Source organism: Miscanthus floridulus, chromosome 9 (assembly GCF_019320115.1).
Source record: "Miscanthus floridulus cultivar M001 chromosome 9, ASM1932011v1, whole genome shotgun sequence".
NCBI classification, from domain to species: Eukaryota; Viridiplantae; Streptophyta; class Magnoliopsida; order Poales; family Poaceae; genus Miscanthus; species Miscanthus floridulus.
The window spans coordinates 26,746,709-26,760,547 of NC_089588.1; positions in this window are offsets into that span (position 1 = coordinate 26,746,709).

Consider the following 13,839-nt stretch of genomic DNA (forward strand, 5'->3'; position numbering starts at 1 on the left):
CCGAACACCGTTACGCGGGTCATCCTATGTCGAGTGCCGCGCTTTTGCCGAGAGTCTGGCACTCGGCAAAGAAGTCATTTGCCGAATGCATTTTTTTGCCGAGTGCCCGGCACTCGGCAAAGAACTCTTTGTCGAATGCAATTCTTTGCCGAGTGCAGCACTCAGCAAAGAAGGTCTTTGCTGAGTGTCCGATTTTTTACACTCGGCAAAGAATTTTGTACTCGGCAAAGTCTCTGTTTCCACCAGGTGGAAGCGCGCGAACCCCGGTGTGTTCGCGACGGCCCAGAGCTCGGTGGAGTCGACCATGGTGGTGTCGGTCTCCAAAACCCAAGCTATGTCATCCGTCTTCAGGGTCCAGGCATCGTGATGACGGCAGTGGCAAGCTCGTCAGAGCAGCCATGCGGGGTGAGAGTGAGACGCTGACCAGCTTCACAGCGCCGGGAGCGTTGGTGCACGAGGCGTCGGTGCTTCATCGCCTCCAAGGATACGGCACGTACCGCAGGTCCGCAGCACGGGACTTCGGTTGAGCTCGTCGGATACGACGACGCCGCGAAAGAAGTCGACCCAGCAGAGCAGCCCGTCGTCGTCGCCGAGGGGCACGACGGCCTGAGGCTCCCACAGGGCCACGAACATGTCCCCGTCTTCGCCGTGGTCGTGGACGATCCTGTCAGCCACCAAGAGGATACACCGGGCGAGCTAAGTGACTTGGCCCCGGCAGGAGGAGACACGGTCGCTACGGGCTCGCCGTCACGGAACTGGAGGAGCTCGGCCGCCTTGTGGGGCGGCCTTGCATCGGCGTCGTCCATCACCCACACCATCCTCAGCTGCGCCACCACGAAGGCACGAACTCGGCCTCGCCGCGGCACACGAGGCCGGTGGCGCTTATATCCAGGCACTCCCACCACCGCTTGGCTGAAGTAAAAGGTGGGAGCAGATACAAGGACGGCGGGCGTGCGGGGTCGACGGCGGCGGCACCCGCGTTGTAGACGAAGTAGTCGCCGGTCGCGGGGGTTTTCTCGTAGCGAAAGCATTCCTTCGAAACGATCCGCAAGAGAACTGAACCGCCGTGCGCCGCCGCGACGACGCTGGAATAGGCAGCGGGTCTTCTGGCTGTGCCGTGCCGGAAGCGGAGGCAGATGCGTGACAATGCCGGGGACGGCTCGCGACGGAGGGAGACGCTAATGTGGTGGCCGGAGGAAGTGCTGCCGGCCGCGATCGTCTCGGAGTCGCCGGTGATGTTGCAGGCCTGGTCCTTACCGCCACCGTAGGGCGCGAGCGGCATGATCCGCTCAGGATAGGCGGTGGCGGTGGCGGCGGCAGATGAACCAGAGGGTACTTGCGTCGCATGGGAACCCTTGGGCGGGCCGCGGGCGTCGCCGTGTGTCTCCTTGACGAGCTGATGGAGATCCATTTTTGTGTTGGCAGTTGCCTTAATCGACTCATCATCAATAAGAGCATCATAGCTCCAACATTATTAACCAAAAAAAATCCTATAATTTTGATTTTAACAACCTTTCCAAACCCCATAAGACCTTATTTGGATGCATGTGTATCCACCTCAATCCACGTGTGATGGAGTGGAATGGAATAGAATTTAATTTAATTCCACTTCAACGCACGTAGATTATGATAAATACATGCGCATCCAAACAAGGCCTAAGCTAAGACACTTGAGAGGGAAGGAAGGAACACCTCGGGGGAGAGGAATGGCGGGCAGAAAGGGCGACGAGTGTGAGGAGCAGTGGACCGGTGGTAGGGTTTAAGAATCGGAAGGGCTAGCGCCCGGATGTCCGATTGTGGGAGGCGTCCGAACGCTGCTCCCTGTTCGAACGCATCGCGCCCTCATAACAGGATCATAACAAATAGGAGCACACCCGCCTTTGGATGCGCACCGCGGAGGCGTCGCCGACCTGAGGCACCCGCACGCTTACCCACAGCGGCGTCCTAGCAGCACTAGTAGGCGGCTGCAGCATGACGCCGTTCGAGCCACTAGTGCCATTACAACATGTGCTTCTCCATATCTACTTTCAAAACATCTAGTTGAAAACACTTGCAACATACGACTGAAAATAGATGAAATACTTGAAACATCCGCTTGGAACATGCATGTATAGCTATAGCAACATATGCAACATCCAAATAAAACACTTGCAACATATGTATATAGAATACTTGAAACATGCGCTTGAAACATGCATGTTATGCAACATCCAAATATACTTCTGCAACATATAGATGCAACACTTGAAACATACGTCCGAAAACAACTAAAACACTTGAAACGACGGAAACACTTGAAACAGCTTTGTGACATGTGTATATTGTCATTGCAACATATGCAACATCCCAGGATCTGCTTTTCCAACATCCAGATAAACCACTGGAAACATGAGTCTGAAACGCCTGAAACACTTAAAGCACAGCGTCACCGGCCTACCTTATGGGAAACGGCAGTAGCCAGCAAGCTCGTAGCCCCTCTTCTCCTTAGCCTCCGCTGCCCCAAAAGTCCATTCTCCTCCTCCCCCTCCTCGCACTCGTACGAGGGTGAGTACCGCGCGACCACCACGAGCGTCGCCAACGGCGCCCGCGCCCACAGCCTGGCTGGGAACTGCACCAACGAGGAGGGGCTCAGGGCGTGGAACGCGGCGCTGAGTCGGAAAGCCACGTAGGACACCGTCGGCGTGAGGGCGAAGCTTGCAGCGACGCCGACCATGGCCGACGGTGGTCGGGCGTGGGCACGGTGTCAGGCCTTATCTACTTCGATTGAGTGAGAGAACAGATGTTGTTGAGCCGGTAATGCGCAGGCTCAGGAAGCGCGACGACCGAACAGATGAACACCCTGAGGAGTGAGGAATTTTATGTCAGTGTAGTCGGAATAGGTTAGTCGGACCGGGCTGTGTGTGCCAAGAGAGCGGCTCAGGAACGGCCATCCAATCAGGCTGGGCCGGCTTGGGCCCACGAACCAGAGGTAACTTGCGTCGCAGAGAGTTCTTGTCCTCTTCCCGAGCAGATCCCTATCTATTTTTGACTTGCCAGTTGCCTGCTGCCCTGATCGTCCGACCAACACTCGCAGATCAGTTTTTTTAAATAAAAAAACACCCGCAGGTCCTCTCCCCTCGTGTTTTTCCTTATACAAGATAGATTAGTGCCCGTGTGTTACATCGAGGCTGTAAATTTTTATCCGCACCTACGGCGACGCATGTGGCTTGTGGCTTAGACGAACGTAATAAGAAACTTATAAATCTAATTACATATGCAAAATATAAAGCATATTTCATAATTTTCATCACCTATATATATCGTGTAGATCTAATCTATAAAACATAATAACATTGCTTTCACTTTACTTATACTTGTGTGATTTATTATTATACGTTTTACAAGTTTAAGGTGATTTCGACATTTTCAGAAAATAATGAAAAGCTAATAAATGATTTTGCATTGGAAATCGTAAACTATTTCCATATCAATTTAGGCCTTCTCTGTTTTTTGTCTCTAGTTATTTATCAACTGAAACAATATTCTCTTTCTATTTACTCTTTGTCGGATACCATAAAAAGGGGTACCCTTAGCAGAAACAAAAAACGGCTCAGACCCTAAACTAAAACTAGAAAGACAAACGGGGTCTCAGCCAAAATCTCCGATTCGCCCGAGGCCCCCTCGCCGAGGCCCCTTCACCCGAGGCCCCCTCGCCGAGGCCTCAGAAGAAGTACCGATTCTCCGATTCGCCCGAGGCCCCCTCGCCGAGGCCCCTTCGCCCGAGGCCCCCTCGCCGAGGCCTCAGAAGAAGTACCGATTCTCCGATTCGCCCGAGGCCTCCTCGCCGAGGTCTGCAATTCTCCGACTCGCCCGAGGCCCCCTCACCGCTGACCTCAGGCGACCCCCCACCAAAGGCCTCGGCCGACCCCCTCTCGTCGCAGGCCTCGGCCGGGCCAGCGACCCTCCGTCTCGCACGAGGCGGGCACGGCAGCACTCCGCTGCCTCTTCCTCCTCCCGTCCCTCTGACAAAACGTCGTGTCGCATTAACTCAGCCGACTGCTACCCCTGACAACAGCCGCATGCTCGGCACAGTACAGCAGAACGACTGACGGGACAGGAGGCAGGACTGGGCAGGGGTTACCCGCCACTGTGCTAACCACCATGCACATGATTGGCGCCCGTACCTCACTGTGCTGCCAACTCCTGCTCCGAGGACAACGCAGCGTGGGGAGCCACGTCTGGGCTACTGTGGCCTCGGAATCAGTACCCAGGACCTATAATTCTCCCCAGGGCCTCGGCAGTTTGCTGCGGGGGCTCGGCAGCCTGAGGATCCATGTCCGTCGGGCCCCCCCCGCGATGGCTCGGCCTCGGCACTTGCAGAGCCGCAGCCCCCTACGACGTCATCACACGATGGCCTGCACGTCGCCCGGACGGGGCTGGGGTTACCCGCCACAGTGCCAACCACTATGCGCGTGGTTGACGCCCATGCCTCACTGTGCTGCCAACTCCTGCCCCGAGAACAACGCGGCGTGGGGAACCACATCTGGGATACTGTGGCCTCGGAATCAGTACCCAGGACCAACAATTCCCTCCAGGGCCTCGGCAGTTAGCTTCAGGGGCTCGGCAGCCTGAGAATCCATGTCCGCCGAAGCCCCACGATGGCTCGGCCTCGGCATCGGCAGAGCCACGGCCCCCTACGACGTCATCACACGATGACCAGCACGTCGCCCGCCATGTCCTGCGTCAAGCTGTACGGGAGCCCCACAATGCACAAGACCGAGTACGACCGGCGCGTCACTTCTGCACGACAAGGACGGGGGCACTCCATCGACCATGCCACGAACAGTGGCCGGCTACAGGGCTCGGACACGCCACCCCTATTAATAAAGCGCTAGGTAGTAATATGTGTACGTTCCAGTTTCTCCCTTAGAGTATAAAAGGGAGGGACTGGGGCCATTTCTAGGGGAGGAGGAACGAGCAGAAAGACAAACACACTGATAGAACTACACACTTCTACGCTGCTTGGGAACAACGTCTCAAGCAGCCCGCACCACCCTCGCCGAGACCTGGGGCTAGCTCCCACTCTCACCTAGCTTGTAACCCCCTACTACGAGCACTCCGGTGCAAGGAATACAAGATCGATCTCTCAGACTGGACGTAGGGCCTCGATTGCCCGAACCAGTATAAACCTTGTGTCTCTTTGCATCACCATCCGGGATTAGGGGCACGCAGCACAAATTCACTCGTTGGTTGAGGGACCCCCGGTTCCAAAACACCGACAGTTGGCGCGCCAGGTAGGGGCCTCTGCGTGTCAGCTTTGTCATCCTAGCAAGTTCCGGATGGCAGACCCCGTACGACCATTGCGTCTCGGCACCATAGTTTGGTTCGGGAGCCTGGAGTTCATGTCTCTAGGGCATGAATACGACATGGTGCTCCTCACTCCTCGAGCCCCACCGTCCGACGATGAAGTCACGCCCGGCAGCCCAGGCGCAGGCGGCGCCCGGGCGGCCGCTCTCGCCGCGCTCGCCAGGCACGACGCGAGCAATGCCACCCCGACGCTACGCGAGCCCGGGGCGGCACGCCACTCCCCGCCGATACCCTACGACCAGCTGTTGGTACGGGGCCCCTGGCTGGGGACCTGCCTGGCCTGAGCATGGACGAAGGAAAATCGCCGGTGGCTCGCGCCGATGCCCAGTCATCTAGCTCCGCTCCACCACTCCCTGAAAAGCCGACCCCGACGGGGCAGAATATGGAGACGGCACCGTCCCCATACCCCTTTGGGTTGAGAAATGCCACCGCATCTTATGCTTACGCTTACGCTACCGCTCACGAGCACCCCTCGGAACGCCGCCAGCGCTTCGCTCTCGACCTGAGCACCCACTCCGACCCCTCGGACGAGGACGAGGCATGGCCCGGGGTGGATTTCTCCGAACTCCACAACCCTGGGGCTTTGCGCCAATTCTTGGCCGCAAGCGACTACTGCCTCGGCTATTCCGACTCCGACGACGAAGGGACTTACGATCCATCCCGTGAGTGCTTCCACGTCGGGCTCGGGATGCCAACGGCGGGCGAAGAGGAAGAGAGGACAGGCAACCATTCACCACCCCGGGCAGGGGCGGGTGATGCCACACCTCCGTGTCTCGAAGCCCCGGCAGCACGGAACGAGAATCCCGTTTGCGGGGGGCATCGTCGCCCAGACCTGGAGCAGCTCCGCGAGCTTCAGGCCAAGGTCGAACAGGACCAACTCCTTCTGCAATAGCTTCGGGACACTCTCGAGCAGGAGCAGCGAGGGCGCGGTGAGGGCGGAGGAGCCCGAGGGAGGGCCCGTAACGTCCATCACCGCATCAACGATAACGAGGGGGGAGAGCCACCCCCAATCTTTAATCGCGCTAGCCAGAATGTCGCAGCGGCTGCGATGCTGGTCCGAGCGATGCCCGAGCCCTCCACCACCGAAGGGCGACGGGTCCGCGGAGAGCTCCGCGACCTCCTCGAGACCGCAGCAGTGCAGCAGGCCGAAAGTTCCGCCTCCCGCCGGCGCGAAGGCACTTCGGAGCAACCCACAGCGCAACCTCGCTGGGGCCAGGATGCCTCGGTCCGTCCCGAGGCCGCTCGCGCACCGACGGTCGACAGGGCCCCCTCGGTGCGCGATCGACTTAGGGACCAACGCGAGGCACAGGGCAACCACGAAGTAGTTGGCAGGCGACGGCGCCACGACGACGGAGCCGCCCGAGGCTACCACCCACACCGAGGCGGTCGCTACGACAGTGGTGAGGACCGCAGTCCTTCCCCTGAGCCGCCAGGACCTCGGGTCTTCAGCAGGGCCATCCGCGTTGCTCCTTTCCCCGCCCGGTTCCGGCAGCCGGCCAACCTCGCGAAGTACAGCGGCGAGACCAACCCAGAACTCTGGCTCGCCGATTACCGCCTGGCCTGCCAACTAGGTGGCGCGGACGATGATCTGCTCATCATCCGCAATCTCCCTTTGCTCTTGTCGGACTCGGCGCGAGCCTGGCTTGAGCATCTCCCTCCCTCGCAAATCCACGACTGGCGCGACTTGGTTAGGATCTTCGTCGGGAACTTCCAGGGCACTTACGTGCGCCCTGGGAATTCCTGGGATCTTAAGAGCTGCCGCCAGAAGCCGGACGAGTCCCTCCGAGACTTCATCCGGCGCTTCTCCAAACAGTGCACCGAGCTACCCAGCGTCGGCGACTCGGAGATCGTCCAGGCTTTCCTCTCCGGCACCACTTGTCGGGACTTGGTCCGAGAGTTAGGACGCAACGTCCCGCGCTCTGCCGCCGCGCTCCTCGACATCGCCACCAACTTCGCCTCGGGCGAAGAGGCGGTGGGGGCCATCTTCCCCAACAACGACGCCAAGGGGAAGCAGAAGGACGAGGCCGCCGAGGCCTCGCCCACCCGCGTCCCTAAGAGAAAGAAGAAGGGTCGCCCGGGGAAGCAGGAGGTCCTCGAGGCCGTCCATGTCGCCACAACAGATCGCAGGAATCCCCGAGGCCCCCGCGGCCCCGGGCTATTTGACGACATGCTAAAGAAGCCCTGCCCTTACCATCAAGGTCCGGTGAAGCATGCCCTCGAGGAGTGCACCATGCTCCGGCGTTACTACGCTAGGCTTGGGCTCCCCGACGACGATGAGGCCAGGAAAAGGGGCGCCGGCGAAAGGGATGGTGATAAAGATGATGGGTTTCCCGAGGTACGCAACGCCTTCATGATCTTTGGCGGACCCTCGGCATGCCTCATGGCGCGCCAGCGAAAGAGGGAACGCCGGGAGGTCTTCTCGGTCAGGGTAGCCACCCCCCGGTACCTCGATTGGTCTCGGGAAGCAATCACCTTTGACCGGGATGACCACCCCGATTACGTTCCAAACCCCGGGCAGTACCCGCTTGTCGTCGACCCGATCGTCGGCAACACCCGGCTCACCAAAGTGCTCATGGACGGAGGCAGCGGCCTCAACATCCTCTACGTCAACACTCTGGAGCTCCTGGAGCTCGACCAATCACGGCTTCGAGGCGGTTCCACGCCCTTCCATGGCGTCGTGCCCGGGAAGTGCACACGACCCCTCGGACGCATTGACTTACCCGTCTGCTTTGGCACTCCCTCCAACTACCGTAAGGAGGTCCTCACCTTCGAGGTAGTTGAATTCAAGGGGGCTTACCACGCCATCTTGGGGCGCCCGTGTTACGCCAAGTTCATGGCGATCCCCAACTACACCTACCTCAAGCTCAAGATGCCAGGCCCCAACGGCGTCATCACCGTCGAGTCCACGTACGAACATGCATACGACTGCAACGTCGAGTGCATCGAGTACGCCGAGGCCATCGCGGAGGCCGAGACCCTCATCGCCGATCTCGACCAGCTTGGTAGCAAGGTTCCCGACGCCAAGCGGCGCACTGGGACCTTCGAACCCGCGGAGGCCGTCAAGTTCGTCCCAGTCAATCCCACCGTCCCCGACGGTCGAGGACTGAAGATCAGCGCCACCCTCGACAGCAAATAGGAGGCCGTGCTCATCGACTTTCTCCGTGCGAACGTCGATATGTTCGCATGGAGTCCCTCGGACATGCCAGGCATACCAAGGGAGGTCGCCGAGCACGCCTTAGATATCCGGGCAGGCTCCAGGCCGGCAAAGCAGCGCCTGCGCCGATTTGACGAGGAGAAGCGCAGGGCCATCGGCGAAGAAGTGCAGAAGCTCATGGCAGCCGGGTTCATCAAGGAAGTATCCCATCCAGAGTGGTTGGCTAACCCTGTACTAGTCAGGAAGAAAAGTGGCAAGTGGAGGATGTGCGTGGACTACACTGGTCTAAATAAAGCATGCCCGAAAGTCCCATTCCCACTACCACGAATTGACCAAATCGTCGACTCCACTGCAGGATGCGAAACCCTCTCCTTCCTTGATGCGTATTCCGGTTACCACCAAATCAAGATGAAAGAGTCCGACCAGCTCGCGACTTCTTTCATCACCCCATTCGGTATGTACTGCTACATAACCATGCCGTTCGGCCTCAGAAACGCAGGGGCTACTTACCAACGGTGCATGATCCAAGTCTTTGGCGAACATATCGGACGAACCGTTGAGGCCTACGTGGATGACATCGTAGTCAAGTCCAGGAAGGCCGGCGATCTCGTCGGCGACTTGGAGGTTGCCTTCACATGTCTCAGAAAGAAGGGCATCAAGCTCAACCCCGAGAAGTGTGTCTTCGGGGTTCCCCGAGGCATGCTCTTGGGATTCATAGTCTCGGAACGTGGGATCGAGGCCAACCCGGAGAAGGTCTCGGCCGTGACCAACATGGGCCCGATCCGAGACCTCAAAGGCATGCAGAGGGTCATGGGATGCCTTGCGGCCCTAAGCCGCTTCATCTCGCGCCTCGGCGAAAAAGGCCTGCCCCTGTACCGCCTCTTGAGAAAGTCCGAGCGCTTTTCTTGGACCACCGAGGCCGAGGAAGCCCTCGCCAGGCTCAAAGCACTGCTCACCAACCCCCCCGTCCTAGTTCCGCCCACCGAGGGCGAACACCTCTTACTCTACGTCACCGCGATGACCCAAGTGGTCAGCGCGGCCGTAGTCGTCGAGAGGCAGGAGAAGGGACATGCTCTGCCCGTCCAGCGACCTGTCTACTTCATCAGCGAAGTGCTCTCCGAGACTAAGACGTGTTACCCCCACATCCAGAAGCTGGTTTACGCCGTAGTCTTGGCTCGACGCAAGCTGCGTCACTACTTCGAGTCCCACCCGGTGACTGTGGTGTCGTCTTTTCCTCTGGGAGAGATAATCCAAAACCGGGAGGCCTCGGGTAGAATAGCCAAATGGGCTGTCGAACTCATGGGGGAGACCTTGTCTTTCGCGCCTCGGAAAGCGATCAAATCACAGGTCCTGGCCGACTTTGTAGCCGAGTGGACCGACACACAGCTGCCACCCGTTCAAATCCAATCAGAATGCTGGACCATGTACTTCGACGGGTCTCTGATGAAGACTGGGGCCGGCGCGGGCCTGCTCCTGGTCTCGCCCCTCGGAATACACATGCGCTACATGATCCGGCTTCACTTCGCCGCCTCCAACAATGTCGCCGAATACGAGGCCCTCGTCAACGGCCTGCAAATCGCCATCGAACTTGGAGTACGACGTCTCGACGTACGAGGTGATTCGCAGCTCGTCGTCGATCAGGTGATGAAAGAGTCAAGCTGCCATGACCCCAAAATGAAGGCGTACTGCGCGATAGTACATCGCCTGGAGAACAAGTTCGACGGTCTCGAACTCAACCACGTTGCACGAAAGTTCAACAAGGCCGCGGACGAACTGGCAAAGATGGCGTCGGCACGGACCCCGGTCCCTCCGAACGTCTTCGCCAGAGACCTCCACAAGCCATCCGTCGACTACGCCTCGGCAACGGAAGAGGACCCATCGGCCGAGCCCACCGTAGGGCCCGAGGCCCCCTCTGCCACCGAGACCCCGCCAGCCGAGCCCGAGGCCATGGCGATTGACGCAGAGCCTCCCAAGGCCGACCAAGGAACAGACTGGCGAGTCCCTCTCCTTGATCGCCTCGTCCGGGGAGAGATTCCTGCTAACATAACCGAAGCCCGACGGCTTGCGCGACGTGCCAAGGCTTACGTCCTCTGCGACGGCGAATTATATAGGCGCAGCCCATCTGGTATTCTCCAACGATGCATCACCACCGAGGCTGGCCAATCCTTACTTTGGGACTTGCACGCGGGAGTCTGCGGGCACCACGCGGCGCCTCGGACGCTCGTGGGTAACGCCTTCCGCCAAGGTTTCTATTGGCCAACAGCGGTGGCCGACGCCACGAAGCTAGTACGCTCCTGCGAGGGATGCCAGTACTACGCTCGACAGACGCACCTCCCGGCCCAAGCCCTCCAAACCATCCCCATCACATGGCCATTCGCTGTGTGGGGGCTGGACATGGTTGGGCCTCTGCAGAAGGCGCCCGGGGGCTATACCCATCTGCTGGTAGCTATCGACAAATTCTCCAAATGGATCGAGGCTCGTCCGATCGCTCAGATCAAATCCGAGCAAGCGGTGCTGTTCTTCACGAATATCATCCACAGATTCGGGGTCCCTAACACCATCATCACTGACAATGGGACACAATTCACCGGTCGCAAGTTCCTGACGTTCTGCGACAACCACCACATCCGGGTGGCCTGGTCGGCCGTAGGGCACCCAAGGACGAATGGCCAAGTAGAGCGTGCCAACGGCATGATCCTACAAGGCCTTAAGCCAAGAATATTCAATCAGTTGAAGAAGTTTGGCAAGAAATGGCTTGCCGAACTCCCGTCAGTCATCTGGAGCCTAAGGAATACCCCGAGCCGAGCCACGGGATTCACACCATTCTTCCTGGTCTATGGAGCCGAGGCCATCCTCCCCACTGACTTAGAATACGGTTCCCCGAGGCTACAGGCGTACAACGAGCGAAGCAACCGCACTGCCCGCGAAGACGCCCTCGACCAACTGGAGGAAGCCCGAGACGTCGCGCTGCTACACTCAGCCAGGTACCAGCAAGCCCTACGACGCTACCAAGCCCGGCGCGTCCAAAGCCGGGACCTGAAGGTGGGCGACCTGGTGCTGAGACTGAGGCAGAGCAACAAGGGCCGCCACAAGCTGACCCCACCCTGGGAAGGGCCGTACATCGTCGCTCAAGTGCTGAAGCCCGGGACCTACAAGTTAGCCAACGAGAAGGGCAAAATCTTCACCAACGCTTGGAACATAGAACAGCTACGTCGTTTCTACCCTTAAATTTCCAAACGTTGTTTACATTGTTTCTCGAAATACAATAAAGAAGCGTTCTTTAGTTGTTATAATCTTTCGAGGAACCCCCTTATAGACAAATCGATTGTATAGAACCTAAGGACCGAAAGATCGTCTCAAAGGCGAAAAGGCCGGCCGAGCCGTGAGAACGGCCTATGCCTCTGGGCTACGGCAGCTCCCTCACCACCTTTTCGCCCAAAGGACAGCTTAGGCTCCGAGGAAGTTCTTTGCAGAGAGGTTGTCTATCGATAGGGGCTCGACGTCACTATAACGCAATAAGGGAGACTCGGCTCTGCCTCTGCAAAGTCGAGCCTCCCTCAGGGGCTAAAGGGGGAACCCCCCTAAGTCCCGGACACCATTTCTCAACCGTTTTCCAAAAATTTCCACGCCAAACTCTCTCGTGCTCCGACAGGACCATCGCAAAAAACCTAAGGACCAAAAGGTTGTCTCGAGGCCAGAGGGTCGGCCGAGTCGCGAGAACGGTCTACGCCTCAGGGCTACGACAACTCCCTCGCCACCCTCCGCCAAGAGACGACTCAGGCTCTGAGGAAGTTCTTTGTGTACTTCCAAGAACGAGACAGAGGGCACAGACTCGGAAATAGAATGGAAAACGGTTAAAAATACTTAAAAGGCCTCGACGGCCACAAAAACGTCACGGTATGGCAACTAACTCAATCCGGTTACACGGCCCTCTTTTGGCCCAGATCAGGACTTAAGGATCGGTGGCTGGCGCAGGAGGGACCACCTCTTCTTCGAACAGCTTGGGCAACGCAGTGCCAGGCACCTCGGCCGCCTCCAACAGCTTCACGACCTCCGCATCAGCCTCCTTGTCATCTTCTGGCAACACATATCCATCACTGACAGCCTCGAGGTTGATGGCGTAGTGCGAGGAAACAACGGCCAGGGCGCGCTTGACACCCGTGTGCAACGCCCCCCGGAGTCTCTCGCGGACGTGGCCGCTCAACGCAATCAGGCGGCTCCCAAGGGAGCTAGCTGACTGGACCTCCTCGACGTCCAGAGCCTCGCAGGCGGACCGGACAGCGCTGTGCAGCACCTCGTGCTCCCGGACCTCGACATCCAGCGCTGCTTGCGCTGCGACGGAGGCCTCAGCCGCCTGGGAGGCTTCTTTCTCCAGATCTACGTCGCAACAAGGGGTCAGGAGTCAAGCGCGAACCAGGACAAAAAGAACAAGGAGCACGGTTCAGCGGAACTTACCCTCGGCCTTGCTCTTCCAGTCTAAAGCCTCGACCCGAGAGGCCTCGACCGCCCTTGGTGCGCTTCGCCTCCTTGGCATCTTTCTTCTTCTTCGCCTCCTCGGCGCGTGCCCTGTTCACGGATCGCCGCCGGGCGTCCTCGGGAACGGGCGGCGGGGAGCCTCGCACGTCTCTTATCCCCTGTGGGAACGACGAAGTAAGACGACAGACAAAAAAGGCGAAAAACAAGAAGGCTGCGAGAGCCTCGGCAACATCCAACTTACCAGCGAGACATACCCCCGCGATGGGCGCATCGGGAACGGCACCAAATCGTCAATCTTCGGCTTCCCGTCTACCGCCTCTCTCACCCGACGCAGGGTCTCGTCATCGGTAAGGGCGAAGGCGGACATCTTGACACCGGCGATCGAATCGCCCGGGGTCATCTCGAACAGCCGCCGCCGCCGGGCCATCAGAGGCAACACCCTCCGGCGGTGAAAAGCCGCCACAACCACGGCCGCCGAAAGGCCGTGGTCACGCAGCTTCCCCAAGGCCCTCAAGAGCGGTTCCAGCCTAGGCTGATCGGCCTTGACGACGCCGTATCCCCATTTCTCCGGTTGACTCTCTACAACCCGCCCGGTATAAGGGGGAAGTCCTCCGCCGTCGTTGTGGAGGTAGAACCAGCCGTCATACCAACGACGGTTGGACGATGACAGCTAGGCCGGGATATAGAGGGACTGCCGGTCTTGGCGCACGTGAAGGGTGCAGCCGCCGGCCCTCTGCGCCTTCCGGGCCCCCCTCGTTCCCCCTGGCTTGGTGGTGAACGTCGCCCAGAACAAGTGGAGCCACAACTCCCAGTGGGGAGCGATCCCCAAGTACCCCTCACAGACGGCGACAAAGATGGCCGCC